We start from the raw sequence: 11,104 nt of genomic DNA, 5'->3' as shown, positions 1-11,104 counted from the left end.
TCTCTACTAGGTATATACCCAGAAGACCAAAAATCACATTATAACAAAGATACTTGTACCAGAATGTTTATTGCAGCCCAATTCACAATTGCTAAATCATGGAAGAAGACTAAGTACCCATTGACCCACAAATGGATTAATAAATTGTAGTATATGTACACCATGGAATACTATGCAGCCTTAAAGAAATATGGAGACTTTACCTCTTTCATGTTTACATGGATGGAGCTAGAACATATTCCTCTTAGCAAAGTATCTCAAGAGTGGAAGAAAAAATATCCAATGTACTCAGCCCTACTATGAAACTAATTTATACCTTTCATATGAAAGCTATAACCCAATTATAACCTAAGAATATGGGGAAAAGGGAAAAAGAGGGGATAAGAGGGGAGGGGAGAGGTTGGGTAGAGGCAGGGTAATTGGTGGGACCACACCTACAGTGCATCTTACAAGGGTACATGTGAAACTTACTAAATGTAGAATATAGATGTCTTAACACAATAACTAAGAAAATGCCAGGAAGGTTATAGTAATTATGTTACAGGAATTATATAGTTACAGGAATTATAGTAATTCCTGGTGAAGGTTAACATAATGATGAAAATATGTCAAATTGTATATACAACCAGAGAAGGGATCTTTTTATCTGTAGGCTGCGCATGGTGGTTCATGCTACAAGTTCAAGACCAGCCTGAGCAACATAGCCAGACCCTGCCTCTACAAAAATTAGAAAAATTAGCCAGACTTGATAGTGAACTCCTCTAGTGGCAGCTACTCAAGAGACTGAGGTGGTAAAAGCCCAGGAGTTTAAAATTGCAATGAGCCATGATGACACAACTACTCTGTAGCCTGGGTGACAGAGTGAGACTTTGTCTCAAAAAAAATTTTTTTTAAATATATGTACGAGGGTGGAGCAGGATGGCGGCCAAGTAACAGCTTCCCTGCAACTGGGCACGGTGAGACTGGGGAGATAAGACTCCAGGCATCTCTGGCTGGTGGGATCTGCCTATAATCATCCCCTTGAGGATACAGGGAGTCAGCAAAGGACTTCTGGACCCCAAGAGGAGGACAAAAATAATGGAAAACTGGCAAGTGGTGTGTGTGTTCAATTGACCTAATCCCGCCGGCAGCTGTAAGTACAAGCAGCAGTGACACTGCAAACAGGAAATGCCTTACCTGTGAACTGTTTGAGTGTTTTTGAACTTGGCACTCAGTTGAACTGTCTTGGGGAGAGTTTGAGCAGGAGTGTGGAGAACTTTGGGCATTGCCTAGGGCCCCAGACTGAGCCGCTGAACCGGACGGAGCTAATAGTGTTTGGCTGTGGGCCGCAGGAAGCCATTGTGAGAGAACTGCCGGGGCAAGCTCTGCCCTCAGCATTGAAGAGCAAGGATCGGGTGGAAGCTAGTAACGTAGTGACTGAGCAGCCTAAAGGCGGATATGGAGCTGCCTTACAGCCATAACCCTCAGGGGTAGAGTGAGATTGGTTTTGGCACACTGAAGCCTTGGGCTGTTGCCCTGGGTAGAGTGCCGTGGTGTCACAGCTCATAACAACCTGAAACACCTAGGCTTGGTGCCTTCCGGACCACCATAAGAGCTGCACCATGACCCCCAACCCGTGACCCACGCCTGCCGGGCCTCAGCATTCCCTGACCAAAAAATGCAGGAGCCATGCAACCTTGCATCCTCCCTCCTGTACCCTCCCTGCCTGCACATCGGCCCGCTTGTCTGGCCAAGGACTCTGGCAGCGGCATGCCCTCTGGAACCATCCATGCCTCTGCGCAGAGCCCTTCTCCTGGCCAGAGACTGCTGGAGCCTTGGGCTCTCTGTGCCAAAGTCACTGGGCACCAGGCACTCCCAGAACCGTGCGCACCACCTCCCACCCTGTTGCTGGATCCAGTATGTCACACTCCAGAGCTGCTTCCACAACCAGAACTCCCTGGCAGGGGCATCCACAGAGGAACTACACAGGGTCACTACCAACAAAGATCCAGCAACAATAGAGTAATCCCACTGGGGTCTAATCTTAGAGAGACACCTCCTCAACTCTGAGAATGGCCAGAGTCAATGGTGAAAAACAATCATGAGGTGAAATCAACAGAAAAACTCTGGCAATATGAATAATCAGAGTAAATCAACTTCCCCAAGGATCAATGGGGCAGACACAGCACAAGATCCCATGCACAAACAAATAGCTGAGATGTCAGAAATCGAATTCAGAATCAGATAGCAAATAAGATTGAACTAAAATTCCAAGCAGTAACCCAAAAGATATCTCAAGAAATCAATGAATTAAAAGACCAAATGACCAAAGATTTTGACACATTGAGACAAGAAGTTGCAGCCCTCAAAGATCTGAATCCCTCAGTAACAGAATGGAGCAAGCAGAAGAAAGGATTTCTGACATTGAAGACAAAGCTTTCAAACGCTCCCAAACTCTCAAAGAGGAAGAGAAATGGAGGGCAAAAACAGATCACTCTCTCAGAGAGCTCTGGGATAATTTGAAAAAAAAACAAAACAATATTCATCTACTAGGGATCCCTGAAAGCAACGAAGTGGCTTCACAAGGCACAGAGTCTCTACTCCATGAGATTATGAAGGAGAACTTTCCAGACATGCCAAGAGATTCTGAAATTCAGACAGCAGACAGTTTCAGAACTCCAGCACAACTCGACCCGAATAAGACATCCCCCAGACACATCATAATCAACTTCACTAAAGTTAATATGAAGAAGAAAATTCTGAAAGCAGCCAGGTGAAAGAAAACCATTACCTACAGAGGGAAGATTATTAGAATAATTGCAGATCTCTCTGCTGAAACCTTTCAAGCTAGAAGAGATGGTCACCGATTTTTAGTCTCCTAAAACAAAATAACTTTCAACCCAAGATCCTGTACCCAGCTCAACTGAGTTTCATTTTTGATGGAGAAATTAAATACTTTAATGACATTCACATGTTGAGGAAATTTGCCATAACTAAACCAGCTCTCCAGGATATTCTCAGACCTATACTCCATAAAGAACAGCGTGATCCTCCCCACAAAAGTAAACCCACCCAGAAAATTTTGATCAAAATCCAACTTCCAGGGCAGAGCCTGTGGCTCAATTGGTAAGGCGCCGGCCCCATATACCGAGGGTGGCATGTTCAAACCCAGCCCCGGCTGAACTGCAACAAAAAAATAGCTGGGCGTTGTGGCGGGCGCCTGTAGTCCCAGCTACTCGGGAGGCTGAGGCAAGAGAATCGCTTAAGCCCAGGAGTTGGAGGTTGCTGTGAACTGTGTGATGCCATGGCCCTCTACCAAGGGCCATAAAGTGAGACTCTGTCTCTACAAAAAAAAAAAAAAAAATCCAACTTCCACAGTCGCAAAAGTATTAAAAATGTCCACCAGACTCTCGAAAGGCTTATCAATATTCTCAATTAATGTGAATGGTTTAAATTGTCCTCCAAAGAGGCACAGATTGGCTGACTGCATACAAAAACTCAAGCCAGATATCTGCTGCATACAAGAATCTCATCTTACATTAAAAGGCAAATATAGACTCAAGGTGAAGGGATGGTCATCTATACTCCAGGCAAATGGAAAGCAGAAAAAAAGCAGGCGTTTCAATCCTATTCACAAATGCAATAGGCTTTAAACCAACCAAAATAAGGAAGGATAAAGATGGACACTTCATATTTGTTAAAGGTAATACTCAATACAAGGAGATTTCAATTATTAATATTTATTCATCCAACAAGAACACACCTCAATTTATAAGAGAAACTCTTAACAGACATGAACAACTCGATTTCCTCCAGTTCCATAAGATTCGAGATTTTAACACCCCTTTAGCAGTGCTGGATAAATCCTCCAAAAAGAAGCTAAGCAAAGAACATTAAATTTAAACTCCACCATTCAACATCTGGACCTAACAGACATCTACAGAACATTTCATCCCAATAAAACTGATCTACAGAATATTTCATACCAACAAAACTGAATACACATTCTTCTCATCAGCCCACAGAACATACTCCAAAATTGACCACATCCTAGGCCACAAATCTAACCTCAGAAAATTTTTAAAAACAGAAATTATTCCTTGCATCTTCTCAGACTATCATGCATTAAAGTTGAACTCAATAACAACAAGAATCTGCTCCCGTACAAAAACATGGAAGCTAAATAACCTTATGCTGAAGGATAGATGGATTATAGATGAGATTAAGAAGGAAATCACCAAAATTTTGGAACAAAACAACAATGAAGACACAAATTATCAGAACCTCTGGGATACTGCAAAGGCAGTCCTAAGAAGGAACTTTATAGCACTGCAAGCCTTCCTCAAGAAAATGGAAAGAGAGAAAATTAACTTAATGGGACGTCTCAAGCAACCGGAGAAGGAAGAATATTCCAACTCCAAACCCAGTAGAAGAAAAGAAAGAACCAAAATCAGAGCAGAATTAAAGAAAAGTGAAAACAAAAGAATTATACAACAGATCAATAAATCCAAAATTTGTTTTTTTATAAAGATCAACAAAATAGATAAACCTTTGGCCAACCTAACCAGAAAAAAAAGAGTGAAATCTCTAATTACATCAATCAGAAATGATAAAGATGGGGGGGGGGGCGACGCCTGTGGCTCAGTCAGTAAGGCGCCGGCCCCATATACCGGGGGTGGCGGGTTCAAACCCGGCCCCAGCTGAACCACAACCAAAAAATAGCTGGGCGTTGTGGCAGGTGCTTGTAGTCCCAGCTACTCGGGAGGCTGAGGCAAGAGAATTGCTTAAGCCCAGGAGTTGGAGGTTGCTGTGAGCTGTATGATGCCATGGCACTCTACCGAGGGCCATAAAGTGAAACTCTGTCTGTACAAAAAAAAAAAAGAAATGATAAAGATGAAATAACAACAGACCCCTCAGAAATTCAAGAAATCCTTAACAAATATTACAAGAAACTTTACTCTCAGAAATATGAAAATCTGAAAGAAATCGACCAATACTTGGAAGTACGCCACCTACCAAGACTTAGCCAGAATGAAGTGGAAATGTTGGACAGGCCTATATTAAGTTCTGAAATAGCATCAACTATACAAAATCTCCCTAAAAAGAAGAGCCCAGGACAAGATGGCTTTATATCAGAATTCTACCAAAACTTTAAAGAAGAACTAGTACCTATATTACTAAACCTCTTCCAAAATATAGAAAAAGAAGGAATACTACCCAACACATTCTATGAAGCAAACATCACCTTGATCCCTAAACCAGGGAAAGACCCAACAAGAAAAGAAAATTATAGACCAATATCACTAATGAATATTGATGCAAAAATACTCAATAAGATCCTAACAAACAGAATCCAACAACACATCAAAAAAATTATACACCATGACCAAGTGGAATTTATCCCAGGCTCTCAAAGCTGGTTCAATATATGTAAATCTATAAATGTAATTCAGCACATAAACAAACTAAACAATAAAGACCATATGATTCTCTCAATGGATGGAGAAAAAGCTTTTGATAATATCCAGCATCACTTCATGATCAGAACACATAAGAAAATTGGTATAGAAGTGATATTTATTAAACTAATAGAAGCCATCTACAGCAAACCCACAGCCAATATCGTATTGAATGGAGTTAAATTGAAATCATTTCCACTTAGATCAGGAACCAGGCAAGGTTGCCCATTGTCTCCATTGCTCTTTAACATTGTAATGGAAGTTTTAGCCATTGCAATTAGGGAAGAAAAGACGATCAAGGGTATCCACATAGGGTCAGAAGAGATCAAACTTTCACTCTTCACACATGACATGATCATATATCTGGAAAACACTAGGGATTCTACAACAAAACTTTTAGAAGTGATCAAGGAATACAGCAATGTCTCAAGCTACAAAATCAACATCCATAAATCTGTAGCCTTTATATATACCAACAATAGCCAAGCTGAAAAAACAGTCAAGGACTCTATTCCTTTCACAGGAGTGCCAAAGAAGATGAAATATTTAGGAGTTGATCTAACAAAGAACATGAAAGATCTCTACAAAGAGAACTATGACACTTTAAGAAAAGAAATAGCTGAAGATGTTAACAAATGGAAAAACATACCATGCTCATGGCTGGGAAGAATCGACGTTGTTAAAATGTCTATACTACCCAAAGCAATATATAATTTTAATGCAATTCCTATTAAAGCTCCATTGTCATATTTTAAAGATCTTGAAAAAATAATACTTCATTTTATATGGAATCAGAAAAAATCCTTGAATAGCCAAAACATTACTCAGAAATAAAAACAAAGCAGGAGGAATCACCCTACTATTCCCAAGGCTGTACTATAAATTGATAGTGATCAAAACAGCATGGTACTGGCACAAAAACAGAGAAGTAGATGTCTGGGACAGAATAGAGAACCAAGAGATGAATCCAGCTACTTACCCTTATTTGATCTTTGACAAGCCAATTAAAAACATTCAGTGGGGAAAAGATTCCCTATTTAACAAATGGTGCTGGGTGAACTGGCTGGCAACCTGCAGAAGACTGAAACTGGACCCACACCTTTCACCATTAACTAAGATAGACTCTCACTGGATAAAAGATTTAAACTTAAGACATTAAACTATAAAAATACTTGAAGAAAGTGCAGGGAAAACTCTTGAAGGAATTGGCCTGGATGAATATTTTATGAGGAGGACTCCCCAGGCAATTGAAGCAGTATGAAAAATACATTACTGGGACCTGATCAAACTAAAAAGCTTCAGTACAGCCAAGAACATAGTAAGTAAAGCAAGCAGACAGCCCTCAGAATGGGAAAAAATATTTGCAGGTTATACCTCCGATAAAGGTCTAATAACCATAATCCACAGAGAAGTCAAACGTATTAGCAAGAAAAGAACAAGTGATCCCATCTCAGGGTGGGCAAAGGACTTGAAGAGAAACTTCTCTAAAGAAGACAGACTCACAATCTACAAACACATAAAAAAAAGCTCATCATCCTTAATCATCAGAGAAATGCAAATCAAAACTACTTTGAGATATCACCTAACCCCAGTAAGAGTAGCCCACATAACAAAATCCCAAAACCAGAGATGTTGGCATGGATGTGGAGAAAAGGGCACACTTCTACACTGCTGGTGGGAATGCACACTAATACGTTCCTTCTGGAAGGATGTTTGGAGAATACTTAGAGACCTAAAAATAGACCTGCCATTTGATCCTATAATTTCTTTACTAGGTATATACCGAGAAGACCAAAAATCACAATATAACAAAGACATATGTACCAGAACATTTATTGTAGCCCAATTCATAATCGCTAAGTCATGGAAGAAGCCCAAGTGTCCATCAACCCACGAATGGACTAGCAAATTGTGGTACATGTACACCATGGAATATTATGCAGCCTTAAAGAAAGATGGAGACTTTACCTCTTTCATGTTTACATGGATGGAGCTGGAACATATTCTTCTTAGCAAAGTATCTCAGGAATGGAAGAAAAAGTATCCAATGTACTCAGCCCTACTATGAAGCTAAATTATAGCTTTCACAGGAAGGCTATAACCCAACTATAGCACAAGAATATGGGGAAAGGGCCAAGGAAGGGGAAGGGAGGAGAGAGGTTAGGGTAGAGGGAGGGTAATGGGTGGGGCCACACCTACGGTGCATCTTAGAATGGGTACAGGCGAAACATACTAAATGCAGAATACAAATGTCTACATATAATAACTAAGAAAATGCCACGAAGGCTACGTTCAACAGTTTGATGGGAATATTTCAGATTGTATATGAAACCAGGACATTGTACCCCTTGATTGCACTAATGTACACAGCTATGATTCAACAACTAAAAAAAAAAAAATCAAAAGTTTGGCCTTATCTTGAAAAATCAGAAGGGCAAAGGACCATACACTGAGCTGGAGTAGCAACAGCCTTTGGGTTTGGACTGTTTGCTCCAGGACCTCCAACACTAGCCATCTCCTAGTCCCCCTGGGATCTGGACCCGGAGGACATTCAATTTTATCCCTCCCACTATCATTTTTAGTGGCTGTATAATACAGAAATTCTACAACAAGCAATCTAATCACAAAACCTGTGTAAAACTTTATGGTTACTTTCTTAGTAAATTTCTTAGATGTATAATATGTAAATCAAAGGATAGTCTCATTTAAAACAAATAGGTATTACCTTCAAATGATTGGAACCAGTTTAAATTTTTACTAACATGTATGAGAATGGCTATAGTCTCTAACTATAACCAACAATGAACATTAGCAATAATTTCCTACAATAAGAGCTGAAAATAGTAGCTAATTGTTCTTTTAATTTGCATTTATTTAATCGGAAATAAGGTTCGCCTTTTTGTTATGTCTATGACCATTTATACAGTGAATTAATATGCCTATTAATATCTCTGGACCCTTTCTCATAATTTTCTTAATTACTCGTAAAATATTTTTTGTACATGTATTAGAAACATAAATCAATATTCCCAGTTTGTCACCTCTCTTTAATCTCTTTTACAGAGATTTTTTTGATTTTATGTACTCTGATATATTAATATTTATTAAGGGCCAAATTAGGAAAAATAAAAATATTAACAAGGAAAAAAATCCATAAAACAGAATATTTTGTAGTGTGATAATTATATGAAATTTAAGTTTCAGGGTCCATAAATATTTAAATTTACACAGCTATGTTCCAATAAAGTTTTATTGAAATTAATGAAAAAAAAAAGTCTCTTGATATTGATGTCAGTTTTTTCTAGCACAGAAAATCTAAACGAGAACTTTCAATTTGGCTGCAAATGTCAAAATCAAGCCCTCTTTGATCCAATATCAAATAATACATTTTTTGTTTGTTTGTTTCTACATTAGATACAACATCCTCTTTGTTTATTTTTTATATTTTTACATTCCGAGCTTTTATTTATTTATTTATTTATTTTTATTGTTGGGGATTTTATTTTATCGTTGGGAATTCATTGAGGGTGCAAGAAATCAGGTTACACTGATTGCATTTGTTAGGTACAGTCCCTCTTACAATCCCGTGTGCCTCCCGAAAGTGTGGCACACATCAAGACCCTCCGCTTCCCTCTCTCTGTTCTTCCTTTCCCCCACCCCTCCCTTCTTCTTTTTCTCTCTGCTCTCCCCTCCCCCACCCCAGCAAGTCATTAATTGTCCTCATATCAAAATTGAGTACATGGGATTCATGCTTCTCCATTCTTGTGATGCTCTACTAAAAATAATGTGTTCCACTTCCATCCAGGTTAATACAAAGGCTGTAAAGTCATCATTTTTTTAATGGCTGACTAGTATTCCATGGTGTACATATACCACAGCTTGTTAATCCATTCCTGGGTTGGTGGGCAATTAGGGTATTTCCACATTTTGGTGATTGCAAATTGAGCTGGGATAAACAGTCTAGTGCAAATGTCCTTATGATAAAAGGATTTTTTTCCTTCTGGGTAGATGCCCAGTAATGGAATTGCAGGGTCAAATGGGAGGTCTGGCTTGAGTTCTTTGAGGGTTCTCCATACTTTCTTTCAAAGAGGTTATATTAGTTTGCAGTCCCACCAGCAGTGTAAAAGTGTTCCCTTCTCTCCACATCCACACCAGCATCTGCAGTTTTGAGATTTTGTGATGTAGGCCATTCTCGCTGGGGTCAGATGGTATCTCAGGGTGGTTTTGATTTGCATTTCTCTAACAATTAGAGATGAGCATTTTTTTATATGTTTATTAGCCATTCATCTGTCATCTTTAGAGAAGGTCCTATTCATGTCTCTTGCCCATTGATATATGGGATTGTTGGCTTTTTCCATGTGGATTAATTAGAGTTCTCTATAGATCCTAGTCATCAAGCTTTTGTCTGATTCAAAATATGCAAATATCCATTCCCATTGTGCAGGTTGTTTATTTGCTTTGGTTGTTGTCTCCATAGCTGTACAGAAGCTTTTCAGTTTAATGAAGTCCCATTTGTTTCTTTTTGTTGTTGTTGCAATTGCCATGGCAGTCTTCTTCATGAAGTCTTTCCCCAGGCCGATATCTTCCAGTGTTTTCCTATGCTTTCTTTGAGGATTTTTATTGTTTCGTGCCTTAAATTTAAGTCCTTTATCCATCTTGAATCAATTTTTGTGAGTGGAGAAATGTTGGGTCCAGTTTCAGTCTTATACATGTGTATATCCAGTTCTCCCAACACCATTTATTGAATAGGGAGTCTTTCCCCCAAGGTATGTTTTTGTTTGGTTTATTGAAGATTGGGTGATTGTAAGATGTTAATTTCATTTCCTGAAATTCTATTTGATTCCAAATGTCTCTGTCTCTATTTTTATGCCAGTACCATGCTGTCTTGACCACTATGGCTTTTTAGTACAGCCCAAAATCTGGTATGCTGATGCCCCCAGCTTTGTTTTTGTTACTAAGAACTGCCTTAGCTATACAGGTTTTTTTCCGGTTCCATACAAAATGAATCATTTTTTCCAAGTCTTGAAAGTACAATGTTGGTATTTTAATAGGGATGGCATTGAATAGGTAGATTGCTTTTGGAAGTATAGACATTTTAACAATGTTGATTCTTCCCAGCCATGAGCATGGTATGTTCTTCCATTTGTTAATATTCTCCACTATTTCCTTTCTTAGGATTTCATCATTTTGTTTATAGAGGTCCTTCACCTCTTTTGTTAGGTACATTCCTAGGTATTCCTTTTTCTTTGAAGCTCTGGTGAAGGGAGTTGTGTCCTTAATTAGCCTCTCATCTTGACTGTTATTGTCATATACAAAGGCTACTGACTTGTGGACATTGATTTTATATCCTGAGACATTACCGTATTTTTTTTTATGACTTCCAGGAGTCTAATGGTTGAGTCTTTGGGGTTCTCTAAGTATAAGATCATGTTGTCAGCAAAAAGGGAGAGTTTGACTTACTCTGCTCCCATTTGGATTCCCTTTATTTCCTTGTCTTGCCTAATTGTATTGGCTAGAACTTCCAGCACTGTGTTGACTAGTAAAGGTGACAGAGGACAACCTTGTCTGGTTCCAGTTCTAAGAGGAAAAGCTTTCAGTTTTACTCCATTTAGTAGAATATTAGCTGTGGGTGGTTGCCGTCTCCACCTTCCCACACTCTCTGGCTC

This window comes from Nycticebus coucang, chromosome 1 (genome assembly GCF_027406575.1).
Source record: "Nycticebus coucang isolate mNycCou1 chromosome 1, mNycCou1.pri, whole genome shotgun sequence".
Lineage (NCBI taxonomy): Eukaryota > Metazoa > Chordata > Mammalia > Primates > Lorisidae > Nycticebus > Nycticebus coucang.
This window is presented reverse-complemented; position numbering follows the sequence as displayed.